The sequence below is a fragment of the Sapajus apella genome, unplaced genomic scaffold (assembly GCF_009761245.1).
Source record: "Sapajus apella isolate SASKATOON/1434 unplaced genomic scaffold, GSC_monkey_1.0 scaffold1, whole genome shotgun sequence".
NCBI lineage: Eukaryota > Metazoa > Chordata > Mammalia > Primates > Cebidae > Sapajus > Sapajus apella.
Window position 1 is genome coordinate 51550187 of NW_022436941.1, and position 20417 is coordinate 51570603.

A 20417-nucleotide genomic window follows, 5' to 3' on the forward strand; every position below is an offset into this window, starting at 1 on the left:
TTTTTTTTTTTTTTTTTTTTTTTTTTTTTTTTTTTTTTGGAGACGCCGAAAGGAGCCTGATTGTGTGCTGCGGCCGTGGAGTGACTCTGGATCTTGTCTTCCGGCCGGCGCCTCGGTTCCTGCCCAGCTGGATTTGGGGGGCAGCACTGCCTGGCGCGGGGAGATCAAGTGAGTATCGTGGCGGCCCTCAGGCTGCAGCTTGCCGACGGCGCGGGGCCAGTAGTGCCCGCCGCGGCCTCGCGCCCGCACTCCTCACCTCGCCCGCTAGCCGGTGTCCGCAGAGCCCCGCTGCGGGCCGCTCCGAGGGCCAGTCCGGGGCTTTGCTTCAGCTAATTGATTGTGTGCCTCGGATGCTAAACCTGTTGATCTCGTGAGTTTTCTGAGCCAGTACTGTTAATTATCCAGCGGCTTGACCCCCCAACCGCAGAGAAATGCCAGGAAATCTTCGCATTGGCTAAGAGAATTTCGTATGTAATTTTTGATGGTGGTGGTGGTGGTGGTGGGGTCCCTTTTAAACCTACAGCAAAATGCAGTTGTATTTTCCACTTCTGGATTCAGAATTCGCATTTTGAATAATTCACCTCCCTTTAACCCCCCCAAAGTTGCAATTACCTGGCAATGAAACGAGGGTCTGATTAGATCCTGGTGGAAAACTTAGTACAGTAGCTAACTGGATCTCTTGGATTTCCACTTCCCTTTTCTCTCTGCCTTTTGGATTTGGGGATGTGAGAGGCCGCTTTACAGGGTTATCCCAAGTTCAGATTCATCAAGATGCAACCATCGTGATTAGTTATTGGTACTTGGAGCGGGTCAGGTTAAGACACTTCTGGTATCCAAACGGAGCTGGGTCTTTGCGGTTTGCTTAGGGTCTAGACCCGGCTGAGGAAGGCAAGAACTCCTTTCTGTGGCCTGGAATTATCTGCAGGAACCCTGGGTGATGGGAACTCTGGCAATGTATTTGCATTAGTGTCTTCGGCGTTTTATCTTGCAAATGTACCCGTGGTGCTTGAAAGGGGGACTGTCTTCAGGGGTCAGGACAGCAGTGGAATTGATCAGAAGTTAGACCGGAGGCTCTGTGAAGTCATGGCCATGGCCGGGGGCCCCTTTGGAGCTGTGGCTGCCTTGGGCCAAGAACCGCAGAGTCGGATTCCGTTTCCTCCCTTTCTTGGTGTCCACCTCTGCCCACCACTCTCCTTTCTCTACCTTGGCACCGGTAATTAGGGCGCTGTCTCAGCAAGCGAGCTCCCACAGTCAGCATAATTAAACCAGGGCAATACTTTCATTTTGCAAAACCAATAGCCCCACCCCTCTAGTCCAAAATAACAATAAGCATTAAAAAATTATAAAAGAAAAGCAACCTATTTGGGGGAATATTGACTTCCTGAACCTTGGATCGAGAGGGAATGGGGGAAGGGAATTTTTTAAAAATCCACCACTTTACAGCAATCATGTTTTACATTATTCATTGATTTACTGGAGGAAAGGGCCAATCAGGAGCCATAGATATGAATGCACATCTCACCGTGCTGTGGCCTTACAGTAAACTATTTGCATCTTTCTAATGGAGTAGGTATTTATCCAGGGATTCCCATTGTTCGAAAGGCCTGGAAATTCAGTTCCTTAAACATTTAGAAAATGACTTTGTTCGAGACTTAAAATCCTTACATGGAAAGACTCTCCTCTTTTGTATGGCAGGTTACAAGGTTCAAGTCCCTAATGTTTTTAAGAGTCCCTTTTCCTTCCAAGCTAAAAATAAAAGAAGAAAAATTAATTTCCCAAACCCCTCCATATTCTGCATATTTTGCATTCACATTATCATACATGTCTCCATTTAAATGCAAATTAGCATATTTAACCCTGTGGGTGCTGAGACCCTGGATACATTGTACTAGGGTTTTATGGAATCTCTTGGCATTTTAAGGAATCATGGTAATAGCAATATTTTAAATGAAACCATATCTATATGACTTTATATATATACATATATATATGTAAACTGAGATCATTTGTTTTCTTGACTATTTTTCAGATGAGACTGCAAAGAATCATAAAATGAACAGACAATCCAACCGACTAAAGGTAATTTTAAAATTTACATTTGACAAAATCAAAGTGATGTAGAAGATAGAGTATTTTACTCTATTTACTGGGCAGTAGGCCTGCAGTGGGTTGCATATCTCCTAATTCATGCTCTAAGTTTCTGTATGTGCAGCTTTCTCCCCTATTGGGAGCCTTTGTATATTATGTATCAAGCACAATACAAATATGACCTGTAACGCCCTGTTAAAAGAAATTTGAGATACAGAATAAATCATAGAATACTTTGTTAGAAAGTAAGCCTGTCAAGTACCTTGCCTGAACTATACAAGTCACTGTAAATTAAATGGCTTTTATGTAGAAAATGGTAGTCTTCACTGTACCAGTGGACTGTTGTTTACATGCATTGGAATCATACAAACCAAATATTAAAAGGGGATTTCAGTGATAGACCAATTCTTTATGCACTTTGCAGTAGTCTGAATAGGATTCAGAGGTGTTCTAAAAATTGGTGACAAACCTAAAGTGTTTGAATTTACGAAATAGCATAATTCTAATCAAAATAATGTGGAAAACATAACTTTTCACTTTTAAGTTAAACAGAGATTGTTTATTCCCAAGTAAACCAGAATGTTTCAATTCATGTTGCAGCCATCTGGAGACCTATAAAAAGATTAGAAAACAAGCATGACAATCACGTCCTAATCTACTGGCCATTAATGGGAATTTATTAGTGAATGAGCAGGCAAACCATTTAAATTCAATATATCCTTCAGTATGCAGATTTCAAAACTGATATTCTGCTCATCTTAATAGCATTTTGAAAGCAAAAACATCTGATATAACATTTAGGTGTGTTAATAGTTGCTCTTAATGTGCGACAGACATTGCTAGGAATCTTTAGAGCTACACAGTTGTTTCAACTTGTCTCACATCCTGCACAATAATACAGTCTTTGAAATATGTATGATAAACCATCACATATACCTTGGCAATATTCAAAATAATCAGATGCTATGTGTTAAGCCTTACTATGTAGTTTTTATTTCCGAATATCCTGAGACATGGTGGATATTAAAATGTTTAATTGGCTATCTGGCTAATGAACAGACTGCCCATAATCCTAATGTTGGTTCTTTTCACTTATTGGGGCTCCCATGATGAGTCTATGCTATATATACCAGGCACAGGGACCAGGCCTGGAGTCAGCTGATATGTGGCATTGCCCTAGAAGATGTTATTTTAAGACAGTATCTTCTACAGCTTCTAATTGTAGAAGCATCTCAAATGTTCAGTGTCTTGGCTTTCATGATGGGTACTTTGGTTCTAAAAATGCATTTAGTTGCTTACTGTGGAAATATAGCCATGATACTTGGCAAATTCACACAGATATGGGAGTGATAAACATACATAGACAAATGCATGACATCTCTTTGCTTCCACCAACCCCCACTTAGGTATATATAAAGCAAAAAGATATTCTAAAAATAGCTGTGATTTCTTGGGTTTCAACTTAAGGAACTCATCTGACCAGATGCTTGCTTTATGTGTTACATGACAAATCACTAATGATTCTGCTGTTGTGTCTTGGAAAGCAAGGCCACAATACTCTTACTCTTCCAAGGCAGCAAAGCTCATTTGCATTTTACATAATGTCTACAGTGGAATGTGCCTCGGTGATATGTTACATTTTTATTTAGTAATTTATGTTGTGGCCAGACAGTTCAAGAAGGAATAGTAACTCCATGGGGGTGTATTTATCTGAATTAGTTTTTGGTTTGCTTGTGCATTTTATATATAACCCAATGCAGCCATTTTTGATTGTACCTCTTGTACCGTAATTTGATAAGAAAAATAGATGAACAATTTCAACAGCTTAGTCTTTTCTAATTAATCAGTACTGGAATGTTCACCAAAAAAGTAAATAAATAAAAAATCTAGGGAAAAGTTGGCATCTATGTTACTAAATCATATCTTTAATTGGTGTGATATTGTAGTTTAAACTCTTGATTGTAGGCTTTTCCTAACTATTCTGATTTTCTTGTCAGTCTTTTCTATAGGGTTTACATATATGTGCTCTGTATGTAATTCAGTAAGCATGTTCACATTCGTGTCTTACCACTAAATTAAGGAAAGAGTGTATGTTAATTCCAAAAGTGTTTTAGTTGTTGGGGAAAATAGTCAATCTATAGAAATGAGAGTATTGTGATAAACTAGTCATGTGTGCAATGAATATTAAGAGGTATTAAATTCTCTAATAGCATATATTTTAAAGAATGGCAACATGACCAAACATAAGTCGAAATTTTAAAAAGCAGTTTATAAGGTTCACCCTTGGTAAATATGAATCTTATGTAGATTACCTTAGATGTCCTGTTGAGGGACATTTGAATATTACAACTACACGTATTACAGATGTGTTAGACATAGATTACTCAAGAAGAAAAGGACTCTTTGAAGTAATCATATTCACACTTTGAAAAGTTCTAAGAAAAGGAATGAGGCTAATTAATTAATAAAACAACATTCCCTCTAGATAAAAGAAAGGTGGGGGTGGGGAAGGGGAAGGTTGTGCTCTTAACATCTAGGTGTTTTATATGTATTCTTCATGAGGTAACAATGCTTTTTTCATAGTTTCAGAAGCAAGACTAATATATTTTCCTTTTGTATGAAAATTGATGTTTAAAACAATAGACAAAGGCTCAGCATTTTTATTACAGCAGAGTTGTGTACAGCATTAGAAACTATTGCTGCAATGTTTACCTGTGCTGCATTCTAACACACACACCCTACATATGCAGTCATTTTTTAAAAACCAGGATGAAGTCTGCTTGCTTAGAGCATTCAGTCTGAACTTACAGAACAAAATACGCTGCCCTATCGCCATGGTACGTATATACAAAACATGACTGAGCTGTGAAGCCATTAAAAATACACCACCTGAGCAAATTGTCAATGTAATCACACATCAACTCACTGCGTAATACAGATCTGATTCTCAGCCCCAGAAAGCGAGGCCCTGCTTTAAGCAATAGCAAAGTGCCTTCCATCTGTCTGCCTATGCAATCTGCCAGAAGAGAAATGCAGGCAAAGACGTTCCCCAGATCTGAAATGCTTTTATCTGTCCTTAGAGAGAGATTTCTTCCAGTCTTTGGATATTAGAACGATCTACACTAGCACGGAGGAGGTAAAAGGCCGCAGGTTGCTTTTCCAGGAGCAGTCGGTAGTGCTAGCGGAAGAGATGTTGATTGAGAAAATAGGGCTTGTTGCAATGTCGCCGCTACTGCTGCTGTCGCTGTCGCTGCCGCTGCTCAGGCAGCAGGCGTGGGGCAGTTGGCTGATCACTGATGCATATCAATAACCATGTACTTGAGATTTCTCATGACATCATCATTACCTTGGTCTCCTGCGGTCTCGAACCTTTGACCTTGCCGGGCTGGTCCACAATTTGGCAGTGAAAGCCCCTCCAATGATGGCCCTTTTCTCCTTCTTTCAGACCGGGGGCAGCAGCAGGCCAGCAAGACGGCATCTTCTCCTTCTGAGCCTAGAAGCCCTGTGAAATCGCGGATCTTCCCCCTAAAACACACACACACAAGATATGTGCAATCAAGCTGCCACCACTTGGTAAAAAGCTCATGGTGCCTAACCAAAAAGGATCAGGAGCAGATCCTTGAATCAGCTGTCACTTCTATAGAATGGGATGTTTTTTTTTTTCTTCCTCTTTAACCTGCGCTGGAAATTGCCGTTGGCTTTGTACATCTCTATAGAGAGAGGCTAAAGAGTCTTGCGTGAGAAAGAAGCGATTTACAATGCAAATAGAGGCCTGTGAAGGGACGGATGCTGCTGCTCACTCGTAACAGCTTGCTGCACCTTAATAGCTGGTTTTATTTTCTGATATTAATAGATGAATTGTTGGCTAACGCTGCCGGAGATTACTTGCTGAAAGAAAAAAAAAAGTTCGGAATAAACTCTGAAGGCAACAGATCTCATTTGGATGTTTCAGCAGCGCGCACACACAAACAGAAACCAGGTCATATTTACATAAAAGAGGAATCTTAAGCGCGGCAAGTATCCTGGACGACTACTCTTCAGTACTGCCAGAAAGGATCGGGACCTGGAGTCTGGCAAGAGAAAGACAGAGGCCTGTGTGGGAAGCGAGTTGTTATCTTTGGTTATCTAGCTGTATGAGTGTATTGGTCTTCATAAAGCTAGATAACCGAAAGTAAAAACTCCTTCAAGATCGCCGGGGAGCGTGTGAGAATGAAAGACTACAACCGAGAGACAGTAAAAACCAGAAAGGTCAGGAATACTTATTGAATCTAACTTTGTTTTTGTTTTTCTTTTGTGTGTGTTTGTTTGTTTGTTTTTTTCTTATGATTAAAGGTGGGATGAAAGGAAATTAAGTGACACACATATGCGAAAATATGAAGGTGCCAGATATATCTTGAGAGGGGTTGTGGCAGCGGCAAAGGAGAATTGTAAAGTGCTAATGAGTAAAGATGCATGTGCAATTTGTTCTATTTTAAGGCAAAAGTTTATATATGAGAGATTTTTTTTTCTTAGAAAGCTGTTGCAGAGATGCCTGGTACCTGGTTTTAAAATGATTCCATAATATGTAGAACTTGGGCAGTTCCCTTCTGAGGCTCCTCCCCCTCAAAATTTGAAGATTGTGCTTGGAAATTACCTTACACGTATGTGGGCTGTATGTCAATTTATACGAAATTAGACTTTCAGAGAAGTTTATACTGGAAGGTTAATAATTTATATCTACTGAGGGTTTAGAGCTAGCAGGCAAAATGAAAAAAAAAAAATAAGCAAGAGCTGATTTTTATTCTTCTATTCAAAATACAAGCACAGATGCTTCTCTGTTCCAAGAGGGTTTCCTTGAGGAAGCTACTGAAGCAGAAAGACATGATGGAGACGAGATCGCCTCCCCTCTTGTCAAAGTGTTAAAAAAATATTCTGTCTTACTCTGCGCCTAGCATTGGAAATGAAAGTGACATTTACGCCACAACCCACGTGTGCGCCTCCTCTCTTTTTGTTTAAGGATGATCAGGTCTATCCAGGAAACAGCTCTGGCATCCCAAACTGAAATAATTAGGACGTATATAGACCTGACAAAAATGGAAAGGGGGTGGGGAATCTGAGGGTCTGTCTTGCCTAATTGATTCCGCTAAACGGAATGCAGGAGATGTGAACGGCAGGACGCTCCGATTCCCACGCTCGGGGGCAAGTGATAAAGCGGGGCCGGGCAGCCTATGACAGACAGCCCTGTTGGGGGGTGGGGGTATGAAAAAAACATCAAGTGCACACACCATACTCATCTCCATCGCTTGAGAAAGTAAAGGCATTTCCCACCCACAGCCATCTGCAGCTTCCCAAATGGCAACACCAACTGGTCTGTAGCTGCTGCATACTGTCTGTTTCTGTTAATTTTTTAACCACTGTGTAATCTGGCCATAATTAAGTTTAGCTTTCTTTGTTGTTTGAGATTTTCAGGATTCAAGGAAAGCTAGTAGAAAGCAATTCCAAGAAAGTCCCATCATTGCCTGCCCCTCGTGTCAAAATCTCAGTCCATGAGATTATGGCCTTGGTACCACATTTTGGCTTTTGTTTTGGGTGGGCTGTATTTTAAAATACATACTCTATGTAACAGTCGTTATTATAATTTCATGAGGCTTTTTGCCTCTTAACATGATATATCTAGAAACTTGATCTAATTGTGCTAGTAGATACATACTGGAAGAAAAACTATAAAGTCATTAACCTGGAGGAAGTTGATTATGATAACAATATGATAAAAAGTTTGTTTTAGAATAGACTCAGCTAGATGGGTCTAAATAGCCATTTTAATTTTATCTAAAAATAACACTATGCCTAGCAGAAACTTTGGCTCTTTGGAGGTCCCCATTGTCACCTTTTTGTAAAAGTCCTTAAGTTTTCCATATTCACCTAGCAAACATTTGTATAGGCATTTACACAGAAATATAACCATTGCAAGTAGAAAATATCCAAAATATCTTGTTATCTTCCATGTGGCCTAGATTACTGACAATCCCAAATATACAGTTTTTTCTTTAAAAGTAGTACAATTTCCTTTGTAGCTTCAATTCCTTATATGATTCAAACTGGAGCAGGCTGTTAAACCACTGTTACTTTCAGTTAGAAAGTCTTTGAGACTTTATATACATAAATTCTCAATTTGGCTGCTGTACACGTGCCAAAGTTTCACTACTGTAGTGACCGTTGAGAAGACCCTTGTTTATTTACATTTGAAGCACGGTTTGTGCAAACAACCTTTCATTGTTAAGTGCCTGTATTCCTTTCGTTTACTTCATGTCCAGGGGTGCTATTTACCTAGAACCATTGTCTACTACAATTAACATTTACATTACAAAGTGTGTGGTTTTCTTTCTCAAGGAGGTTCAATTAAGGCAATAAGATGTTTGCTGGGGAAACCTATTGTTTACTGAAAGCACTCAATGGAGTCAAATTACTGAAGCTTTTGCCTACATCTTGGTCTTTTATGTAAATATGTTAAAATAACATCTAAGGAAAATAAACAATATTATAATTCTGTGTTTGCCATTGTCATATCAAACTTGCTTTGTATCATACTAATGTTACATAACTTATCGATCAATAAAAATACATTTCAATGTTATTATTTTCATTTTATTTTTTGCTGTTCCACTGCTCTTGGTGCAACATGTCCCAATTTTTTCTTTTTTCTATTACACATCAAACTTCTGACATTTTGTTTTATTTGTGTGTGTTGAAGAGAGGTACTGTATCTAAGCATGGGTTTGAAGGGTGTTGCAAATAATCTCTACATTGACCTTTTAATAAGGTGATATTTCTTTGAAATCTGAAATATTCCAAAGGCATGTACATTTAAGTCAAAAGAAGTGTAAATATCAGTTAAGTAGTTCTTTGAAAGCTAGTTTTAACATTGGCAGAAACCAGATCAAGTTTATTTAGCATACCACTGCATTGTAAAACAGTTGGAGTGAAGTTGCAGGTTGCGTGAGTATGCATGTTAACTAGTGGGAACCAAGCGCAGTCTTTGTGAAAGGGGAGCAGCAGATTGCTGTGCAAGGCCAATGTTAAAAAGGCAGCTGAATTTAACACCATCTGGAAGAAAAGATCCCTTCACGACTTTCTCACACCGTCAGACAAAACTAGTGTCTCTTGTTCCGAGCCCTTGTCTATGCAACCATACAATACTGAGTCATTATACTTTTGCTGAGAGAAAATTTGAGAACACAATATGGGTAACCAGTGAATGACCAAGTTTCATTGTGCCCGCTTAAGTCGATTGAAATCTACGTCTAGAGCTATGAATGGTAGTATTGTTTTCCTCACCAGGGCTGTACTAAATGTCAGCACAGTGTAAAGAAAAACTGTAAAGGAAAGTCTGCAAATAACTTACCAGATCTCAATTATAATATTTTCCCACACTAGAACTAATATCATTGCGAGGGGCTACATTGCAGAAAACACAAAAAGAAACGAAAAGAAATAGAGAGTTCATTTAGAATTTATTTTATCTAGACAAACATTTTAATTTTCTGATGAGAACTTCAATTCAAGCTGCAGGCTGGGATAAGAGGTAGAATTCATTACTGGGAAGTTCAAATTTCAAAAATCCTGCTTATGCAGTTAAAATACAATAAAACAAACACCTAGTCCTACCTGAAGCTCTCTATTCTTAAATATAAATGGACGCTACTTGGGTTTTATTACTTTAGTTCTGCATAGAATTGTTAATGTTAATCTAGCTTAAATTTTGTGTTAAATTACGGCACACTGCTCTTTCAGTTTGCCACTGTGATTGACATTGCAAAAGAACACCATTTCCAAAAATATTTAAGAACATTCTGGCACCTCCCTAGGTGGATCTGGTGTCCTCAGGAATACACTTCCCTTTTATGTTACGCCCCTCCCCCTACTTTCTAACTTTTTCCTCCATGATAATGTGTGTAAAGCAGTTATCCTTCGATTTAACAGTCATGAAATCTATTTGACTGTAAACAGTCAGAAAATGGAAACAAAACAGTCAAAAAAAGTAAATGGAGTTGGTTGTGTATGTTTTACTAGAATGTCTATTTTAAATGTAATTGACTTTGCAATTTTGTTATTGTGTCACCAAGTGTCTCATAGTTCTTAACATGTAAGTGCAAAACAATGAGTAATTGCTGTTTTGCTGAATAATACATCTGAGTTGCCAACGTCAAAGGTATTATTTTGTGTATTTCTAAACAGGAACGTTAACTGCAGGTTTTGACATCTAGAATCTTTCCATGAAATAACTAAGAAATAGGGCAATAAAATGATACCTATAAAAGTAAATATAAAGATAGAACCCATTTATTTTCTTTACCCTACTTTATTTACCAGAAAATTAACAATGAAAACTCACTCACTAATCGAATAATAAAGGATATAGGATAAACACAGTCACACACAAAAAATACAAAAGAACAACAAAAATGGAAATTGGATGAAGGTTAAAAAAAAGATACAGGAAGACTTCTTCAGGGTCCTTGCTGAATGTGAATGGGTATATTCACTAGTATCAGTCCCTTAATGAAGTTACCATTATGTATAATAATGAGATAAATGCATTATTTACATTCAAAATGAAATATTTTCCAAAGTGACTTTTCTTTAAGTCACCTTAAACAGTAAATTTTCCTCTACGAGAGCTCTTTGTGTTTATTTTTAAAATTAAAATAACTTTTTCATTTAGAAAAATATAAAATTTTAGTTTAATTTTGTGTAGCCTGTTGAAAATTAAGAAACCACTTAAATTATAAGAGATATAGATGAACATATACAAATATTTTAAGATATTTTAGCATTTTAGGAATTTTGCCTTTTTTAAATGGAGAGATGAAGCCAAAGGTTTTATTTTCCAATGTGGCCAGAAAATGAATGAGAGTGTGTAACTATGTGTCCAGCTTTTTCCTATTAATCTATACGTCTGGAAATGCCACTGTGGTTTCAGAATATTGATACCCTCTCCTCCCTAATTTGCTACAGTAAGTAAAATACACCATAATATGTTGCATTTAGAAGGGGGCTGGAGGTGGCAGTGGTGAAATGGGTGACACAGGACACGGTGTCCTTTAGGACTAAGAACTAATTAGAATCAGCTATTGAGTAAAAAGATAACCTATAATGCTGGGTCGATTGTTTTAACAGGAGTACTTCGAGACAGTTAAACAGGTCCTACAGCAATGGGGCATGTAAGGCAGTTCTTCAGTGTCACTGGATTTTAATGGATGGCTTTGTTACCCTGTTTTTCTGCTCATCGCTTTCTTAGCACAAGTTAAACAACCTAGTACAGAAATCAGCATAACCCTTCATTCCCATTTGCTCAGAGAGCCCATTTCACCCTTTCTGGGAACTGTTCGACTTCTTTGTGGCATTAATTCTAAGGTGGTGAATAGAAATGGAAAGTATATAGCTGTGATTGATGTTAAGGAATATCCATGTACCCTCAATCAGGGCCGCGAGTTAGTGCACTTCCTTAGAAAGGTGATGACCATGTTTGAGGTGGGAGCATGTGGCTTTCTGCTTTTCAGCCAACTGCCAGACCACAGGGGGTAGGGCTTTTAAAAAGTGCAGATAATCGACTTTTTTCGGGGAAATATGGAGTTTGGAGCCATATTTGTTCAAAGAGCAGCACATCACTGTGCTTGGTGGTTTGACTCGGTTTTAGCAGAGCGCGGGCACAGCGCATTCTGGAGATCTAAAAATAGCCAGGCTTAGCAGCCGCCTTGCAAGGTACTTGGCGTGGGCGGTGCACAGAAGAGACAGCCGACTCTGTGACTGGCTGCAAAAGCGGTTAGGCTAGGCAGTGGCAGCGGCGAAGGCGGCTGGCCCGCCGCGGGGCAGGACGACGCCTCCCGGTGACCGCCAACTGCCCGAGTCCTCCCGCAGCTGCTGCGGCTAGCGGCCCTCGCCAGAAAGCAGACGTCTGATTGGTGTTTCCCGGGAGACGGGCTGCCCTGGCTGCCAGATCTGGTGCGCCGGCGCGCGCGCTCCCGCGTAGGAGCGCGGCTGGAAGGCCGGGGGCGCGCTGCGGCCCGGGTAGCGGGCTGGGAGGCTGCCCAAGTTCGCGCTACCTCAAGTTCCCGCGCCCGCGCTCTTCCGCTTGAAGGCTGCGGGACCTCGGCGCTGCGCCGCGGGGCTCGGCAGGGGCGGGTAGTGAGCCTGTCCTTTGCCTGGCAAGCTGAGCTGCGTCCGCGATGGCTATTCTGTGGGTTTTTGGTTTTTTTGTTTTGTTTTGTTTTGTTTCTTTTGCCCTCCTCTCGGCCCCTAACCAGCGACCTTGGTCACCGCCTCTGCGCCAGCTCCGGTCTGCGGTTGCCTGGGAATCCCTGAGTTGGGCTTGTGAATAGGGGTGGCGTCGAGGTTTAGTCACGCCTGGACATCGTTAGGGTTAGGCATCTCCCGCGGCCACCCCCTGCCACAGGGCCCCTTTCTCAGGCGGCACGCAAGTTGTGGTGAAGAGGCTTTCTTTTGCTGACACTCGGTTTCTCTAGTTTTGCCCAGGCTTCTTCCCTGGACGTGATCAATATCATTGATAAAGATACTGTGTAGCCCCCAACTCCCCTCCCCCTACCCCACACACGATTTTTAACTTAGTGAAAAGCTGCTAACGGAAAGGGTCTCCCTGCGGGGAAACTCGGGGGTGGGGCGGGGGCGGGGAAGTTTTGCTCGGTGGCCGGCGTGGGTGAGCGCTTGCCGCTCTTGGCCCTTCCCTGAGGCAACTCCCATTTCCACCCCCATTGCCCATCAGGAGCTCAGGGCGCATCTCACCCCATCATCAGATTTGCTGGAAATATTAATCTCCTTGTTGGGTGGATACAGTAGAACTTATTCAGAGATTACTTTAAAAAGAGATCTGGGTCTTAAGCACTTACTAAAGCCAGTTAATAACATCATGCATGGACATTTAAACTTGTTGTAAGTTGCAGAGAGGATTAGCGGGAAGTCACGCTGTGCGCAGCTAATGATACCATCTTAACTCTAACTGGGCTAAATCCACCTCGCCCGGCGCAGGTCCGGCTCTGCGGCCCTCGGGTGAGGCTAAGAAAGAGGGTCTTGGAAAGAGGTCTTGGAAAGAGAGCTGAAACTGAAGGAGCCGCCCCGATCCTTCCTGCGCGTGACGGTCACTGGTCCTGGGAAGTCGCGGGTGGTCCTGCTGTTGCGTGGGCACGAGCTCTGGGACTGGGGTCCAGGCCTCCAGGTGCACACGGACGCACCGTCGTCCGCGGGCTGAGCTTCAGTGACACTGAAGGGCACTGGACAACATGTCAAAACAGTTTTGATTCCATGATTCAAAGGGCGGGCAAGGTCTCTTGTAAGCTCAGGTGAAATAGTGGGACTCCAAAGGTAGTGGCTTTCTTGCTGCTGGTCGATTTGCATTACAGAGCTCGTTTAGTTTCAGTTCCACTTTTACAAAAGTAGTCAAGCTCTGTATTTCACAGTTAAATTTAGAAGCATATTATTAACAACTTCCTATCACAGTCTTCCTCAACTACTTTCGGTCTGATTACTGTTTCAAAGCAGTTTGCTACTACTTTATGACAGGACCAATTAGAAATAATCTTGAGAAAATGCTTCGAAAATGCTGCGTTATTAAAACACTTACCCAACAATATTCATTTAATTCTGTCACTAAGTAGCTGTCTGACAGATTTCATGTTTTCTCTGTTTCTTTTAATAGTCACTGGCCCTGGGAAAACAAGCTATCAAGAGAATTTTAACTGCAATCTGGCTCTTGGCTTTTTTAAAATTTTAACTTGACAAGTTTAAGATGTTTATTTTTTATATCATTAATAGCTAGTGGGAGACTGGAAAAAACTATAGATGCTAATCACTTTAATAATTGGTGAAAACCTGTAAAAGGAACCACTTGAGAAAAGGAATGTGGGTTACAAAAAAAAAAAAAAAAGGTTGACAATAAATATTTTTTCTGAATCAGACCACATAAAATGATCTACGGAATATTACCCAGAATGTCTCTTAAATCTTCTTTTTAGGGAAAAATGTCTTCCTATACACACAAACATATACATATGAGTGAAATTTACTGGGGTGGAAAAATTTCTAACAAGTATGATTTAGAAATATTTTCACTGAATAAGTGTCTCATATATAATTAATTTATGTATTTATCAACACTGGCCTAATAAAAAAAATTTTGTATAATTTATTTGGAGATAAAACCTTCATGAAGACAATAATAGATATAATATCATTGAAATTCAGAATCTGTGGACTTACTTCTTGTCAGAGTTAGATATCTTGCATAGTAATAATAAAAGTGGACTTAGTCCTTGTTTTTAATTCAATGAGAATTATGAATTCTTGAAACTTGCAGGAATATAACAGTCTTTGGGAGAAACTCAAATAATAGATTTTAGGCCTTAGTTTTAGAAAGTACATAGTTTGTACACAGTTGCTACCCAATATATATTATTTTAGTGGATTGAGTTACCCTTGAAATATGTGATGTACATACAAAGTTAAATTAGCATTGGCTGATATTGGGAAGCTGCAATTGAGGGTATTGAATGGTTCGTGGAATAGCTTGAAAACTGTTTAGAAGCTTTAAATATGACAAATTCATGGCAAGTGGGTTTGAAATGGATGGAAGAAAAATAATCTGATAGGAATTCATCTTTGGAGTCTGTAATATATACTTTTTGAATGGTTTCAGTAGTGAAAATACCTAATAGCAAGGATATAGAAATTAATTGATAAATTTGCATTTACATTGTTTTATAAAGTAACTCATGACAATTTGTAGGTATGTAGGTTAATATAAAAATAGAAAGTTTAGTTCTCCCTAAATAAAGTTAAAAATTGCTGAGTAGCTTAGATTTCCACACTGAAGACTCATGCTCAATTATAGTCTGAAATCTCAGTTTGCAGATATGACATGGGATTCCAGTGATTTAAGCAGCGCAGTACAAATACTGCACATATTTCTGCCAAATTTGTCTCAGATGGACTAGCTGCTAAGGAAGAATCCATAGCATGACTGAGCTAACAGAGAGTGTGTTACCTCTCCAATAGGTAATCCCTCCATTTGCATGCTGTGCTCAATGACAGGAGAGAGAACTTGAATTTCTGTCATTTTTCAGGACTCCAGCTTTAAGGTTTACATTGTCAGTTCAAAATACATGAAGTAAACACTATTTTTTGTTAGCCAATAATTATTATTAAGATAAAACTATTTTCTTGGCCATTGAAGATGTTTTGGCTTTATTTTTTAAAAGTTAACTAGCTTTATTTATTTCATTAGAGATTGTCTAATTCCATTTTGCTTTTTCAAATTGCATTTTATACTCTAAGGAGCCCTTCGGCATAAAATACAGTTTGAAAAGAGAAAAATATTTATGCTTTTATCATTTTAAGTGATCAAACACTGTAGTGCTAGATTTTAGAATATCATGTGCATCACTACATTATTAACTTAATCTAATGCTCGGAGTCATTACCACATTCATGGGTGTCTTTCTGATATCTCTCCAGTCCACTGGATTTTGAAGTGTGATTATGTAAATTTTCTACTGATAAATAAATGACTATAATTGTACTTGAAATACCACTCAAATTCTTAAGACCATGGCATCTAAATAATATATTATGCATTCCTTAATTATTTATCAAGACTAATTCAAAATAACTGTAGGGCAAAGCATTTATTTTTAAATAGCCATCCCCTTCCCCAATTTTTTCTTTACCAGGTTAAAAAATATTCCAGATGGTGGAACTATAGGGGATGAGAAAAGGGTTGATGAGTGGAGTGTGTAAGCCTCAAGTTTATCCTTCAAGTAAACATCTCTGGTTTGCCCAATAATACTGTTACCCTAATGCAATTTTTAAGGCATATAATCTTTTTTTTTATTGCATTTTAGGTTTTGGGGTACATGTGAAGAACATGCAAGATTGTTGCATAGGTACACACATGGCAGTGTGATTTGCTGTTTAAGGCATATAATCTTAATGCCAGTTCAGTAAGAGTATCTGATGATAGAAAAAAAATTTTAAATGTTAAACATTAGTCCAGAAAATTCTTCACCATTATTTGACAAGGAAAAAGAAACAGCAAACAAAACATTTTACACATGTTTTTTTCTTAAAGTTCTTTTATAAATACTGTAGGGAAATTGTAAAATTTCAGTAAGTGGTATGCCGATCAAATGATACTAAGTTTAAAGTATGGCTTTCCTTCATTTAATTATAGATGTAAAAAAAAATCACAATAATTGAATGGTGCCTTTTCATTGTTTAACAATTGCAAGGCTGTATTCAGAACTCTTGTTGCACTGTGCCTTTAAAGGAAGCACGTGTGTGTTTTACCTACATAAATTCTAATTGCAGAATCCACTCTAATCACCACGTAGAAATCATATGAAGCTTCATAAGCTCATGAGCTACACACTTTTCTTTTTTATTCTGCAGACCACACCTTATCTGGTTGCTAATGAAATACAGGAGATTGATTGCAGAAAATCTTCAAGGGAATATTTGCTGTACCACGTATAGTAAGCTCCATTTGGTGCATTAGCATTTAGCCATTTTATGCAAATTTAGAGAAAATGACTCATGTATATGATTTAATATGCATCAGTGATAACTCATATCACCCTTATAAGAAAACAGAAATTAAAAATTCATTAGAAAACTAGACTAGTGTCACTACATGGTTAAAACATTATTAAAGCATATTTCAATGTTTTGCTTACACTAGTGTTCTCATCATGGTGCCACCATTTCATGACAAAGACCGTAGAGGAGAAAACATTCAACTTAAAATGTCTGCTGGCACACATCGCTGGATTTGTGTGTCACTAAACAATGAGCGAGCATAGCCTTGAATACCAACTATTTAATTAGCACTTTTGGAAGCCATGCATAGAAAATAGCTCATTTACATGCATCTGCTTAGCGATTAGTCCCATACAAAGCTACCATTTCTTTTTTTGTTGTTTAATATAGCCAGCATTTTACCATTCGGCCATGAAAAAAAATCAAAACATATGTTATTATTTTCAAATACTGAAATTCAGAGATTTAATTAAAATGGGCAAAAGTCTTCACATTTCTTTTCAAGGTATTTTTAAATTATTTAATTTAACCTTAGGTGTACCATAAAAGGCTGGATACAAGTAATAATTAAGAACTTCAAAGGGCAACAGAAACCCTCTAACAGTCCTTCGTTTAATTAAAGGCTATTATTAGAAAGCTGTTGAATATACAGTTACATTTAATGACGAGTGATGACTAGTAAAAGCAGAATTTGAAAGTTATGAGTAGTTTATTTTAAATACTATTGATAGATTCTAGAAAGTATTGCTATCATTCCGTTTTGAAAATAATTGACATATATTTCTTGAAAAATCAAATTCATAGCATTAAAAGACTGTTTAAGATGTTTTGCTTTTCATTAATTGTCTAGTCTACACACACCTGTCATGATCATAAATTAATTGTATGCTTTGTAAAAAGTGATTCTGCCTATTTAAATTCCTTTAAGAGTATATTTTTCTAATACAGTGGAGTATATATGAAGGCATGTATACAATGTATATGGATGCATTAACAATAAAATGGGGGTTTACTTGTGGCTTTTGAAATACAACATTTCTTGGAATGTAAATTGATATGTAATGTAACAGTAATAAAATTTTTTAGAGCTTTCTATTATTTAACACATTTGTGTGAGTAGACAATTGGCCAAAAACCCCAGGTGATTCTAAATAAATTTTGGAAGGTGTATAAACCATCTGTCAAACAGGAACAGACTATTTATGTAAAATTTGCTCTTCTATTATTAGTACTTATTGGACTATTTTGCTTTATTTGCATTTATTTCTACAAGGAATTTGGCTGGAATTTCCATAGTTAAAATTCAGGCTAGATGAATGATTGGTGTATATACACATTCTCAAGTGAAATTGAACAAATATTTTAAAAATTTATTTAGAACATATTACTAATTCTGTTTATTAATTATTTTTAGTAATTGGCTTGTGTATCAACTATAATAAAAAAGTTACCTACTATTAAGCATATACAATTTTACCTTTATGAGTAATCTGTCGTTTTGAAAATGTGACACTAATTCCTTTGTTCACATGGGTTGTGTGATCTTGGAAAGATTGCTTGGATTAAATATGTGGATACAAATCTCTATCTAGCTTATCCATTTAGTTAGCTAAATAATGTATTATATTTATATAGTTCACTAAGAAAAGTGTGCACCTGATGGGCTTTTTGTATAGCATGTCCTTTAACTTGAAATTGTTTTGACATCAAATTCTTGTTCTATCTACCCTGCAACCAGTATTATTCTTTATTTGCCTATCATTTTCCCCTGCACCTCTTCCCAATGCTTAGACACTCATAAAGTTTGTAGAGCAGGGGACTTAGCTGTCTCATTCACTGTTAAATATGCTATATCTAGAACAGTGTCAGACACATAGTAGATGCTTAATAAGTATTTGTGGATGAAAGAATGAATACATTTAAGTGAGATATTGATCTTTCTGAGACAGCTATTACCCTTTGGATCTAAGGGCTTGATTTTGATAGACAGACTGCTTCTCCCAATATGGGAGTCCTTTTGATGCTGCCCTGCTTTGTTGAAGGAAGAGATTACCCTTCCTAGGTAGTGTAAGATCATTAATTTATTTGCAAGTGAGTTTGCAACTGCAAGCAACCTCTAAGCTAGCTTTCAAGGCCATTTGTAGGACATATATTTGAGATCTTATTCTGGATATGGGGAATAGTCAATAGCCATGGAACAGGGCCAAGTTAACTGGACACATGGGAACTAAATCCTAGAACATGGAATTATTAATGTATTGCAAACAAAAATATTTTGTAGTTAATTTTAATATTTTTATTTCACCTTCATTAAAATATCTAACTCATAGAAGCATGCTGCTTATAAATTGCTTAAAATACTTATGATTTTAACTAATGTTACAAGAAATAAGAGTCTTCCTGGCTTAAACTTCTCCTTGAAATTAGACCATTTCTGAAAGCTCCATTAGTTCCAATTTTTGAAATCTCCTTAGTTCATAAATCCCTTGGGAATTATGAATAAAGATATGGCTCATGTTACTAAACAGTACTCCTGTGACTTAAAAGTTAATCTCTCTAAATGTCCAACCTAAAATCTGAGAGTTACATGGAGAATTTATATCATTAGTTGCATTTTCAAGCAGAAATTAGAAATATGATATAGTATAAACAGTGAAAATTTGTCTTTTTCTCATTTCACACAACATGGGTTCAAAATAGCAAATGTAAGACAGGCAACTCAAATGAAATGTTTTTCGGGTTCTTATTATGTTCCCACCAATGAGATCCAAGGTTCTTAAAAATAGCCAAAGGGTGAAATGTTGAGTTAATAAGCAACAAACAAATATATTCTTAAGACCAGGTGGTAGAAAAATGAGTCATCAAAACGTGCAGCCCTTTCCTATTTCTGTACATAGAGAGAGCATGTTCTTGATTTGGAAGTTGGGCTAAGCATTTGATTGACCTCATTAACTCTTTCAAGATTATTAAGATACTATTTTAGTCTATGAATGCATTTTTTGAAGCTACAGTGAATTATCTTTTGATGCAAAAAGGTACCAAATGATACCCTGGGAGATATAATGGGCTTTGCAAGTCATCTGTCATGAACATTGTAACTGACCCTGGACTCTGGTAAAATTTGAATCTACAGTGCTATTGTCAACAGACTTTGTTATAAAGCAAAGCAGAAAATTCAGATTAAATATTTTATCTGGGTCACTTTCAGGCTTTTGTCTTTTAATTACAAAAGAAACCTCTAATGTACAAGTGGCCATACTGCTTTTTACTACATTAAAGGTAGAGATAAATATGAGGAAATCAATTTAAAATTTCTGAACCAATATTAAATCTACTAACCAGCAAGTATTTATTGATTACCTCCTATGAATATACAATTCTAGGGGCTATTTCCATGTTTGGGAGTGCAGGCTTGAGAGATAGAAAGCCTTGGAAGAGGACTTAGAAAAAGTATAAGATGCTCACACCAGGCGCAGTGGCTCATGCCTGTAATCCCAGCACTTTGGGAGTCTGAGGGGGCAGATCTCTTGAGTCCAGGAGTTTGAGACCAGCCTTGCCAACATGGTGAAACCCCATCTCTACTGAAAATATAAAAATTAGCAGAGCGTGGTGGCAGGCGACTGTAGTCCCAGCTACTTGGGAGGCTGAGGCAGGAGAATCACCTAAACCCAGGAGGCAGAGGTTGCAGTGTGCTGAGATGGTGCCACTGCACTCCAGCCTGGGTGACAGAGTGAAACCGTCTTTCA

The 20417-nt window shown here is 38.1% G+C and overlaps 1 long non-coding RNA gene across 4 annotated transcripts in view; it reads left to right on the forward strand.

Annotated features, from left to right (window-relative positions):
• The window catches only part of LOC116552575, a 27221-nt gene extending 18520 nt beyond the window's left edge, over nt 1-8701 (forward strand). For all 4 annotated transcript variants that reach the window (XR_004269464.1, XR_004269491.1, XR_004269485.1 and 1 more), the window contains 3 exons: nt 43-168; nt 2030-2079; nt 5534-8701. This is a non-coding gene — a long non-coding RNA (uncharacterized LOC116552575). The remainder of the gene's footprint in view (nt 1-42; nt 169-2029; nt 2080-5533) is intronic.
• Nucleotides 8702-20417: the final 11716 nt, after the last annotated feature.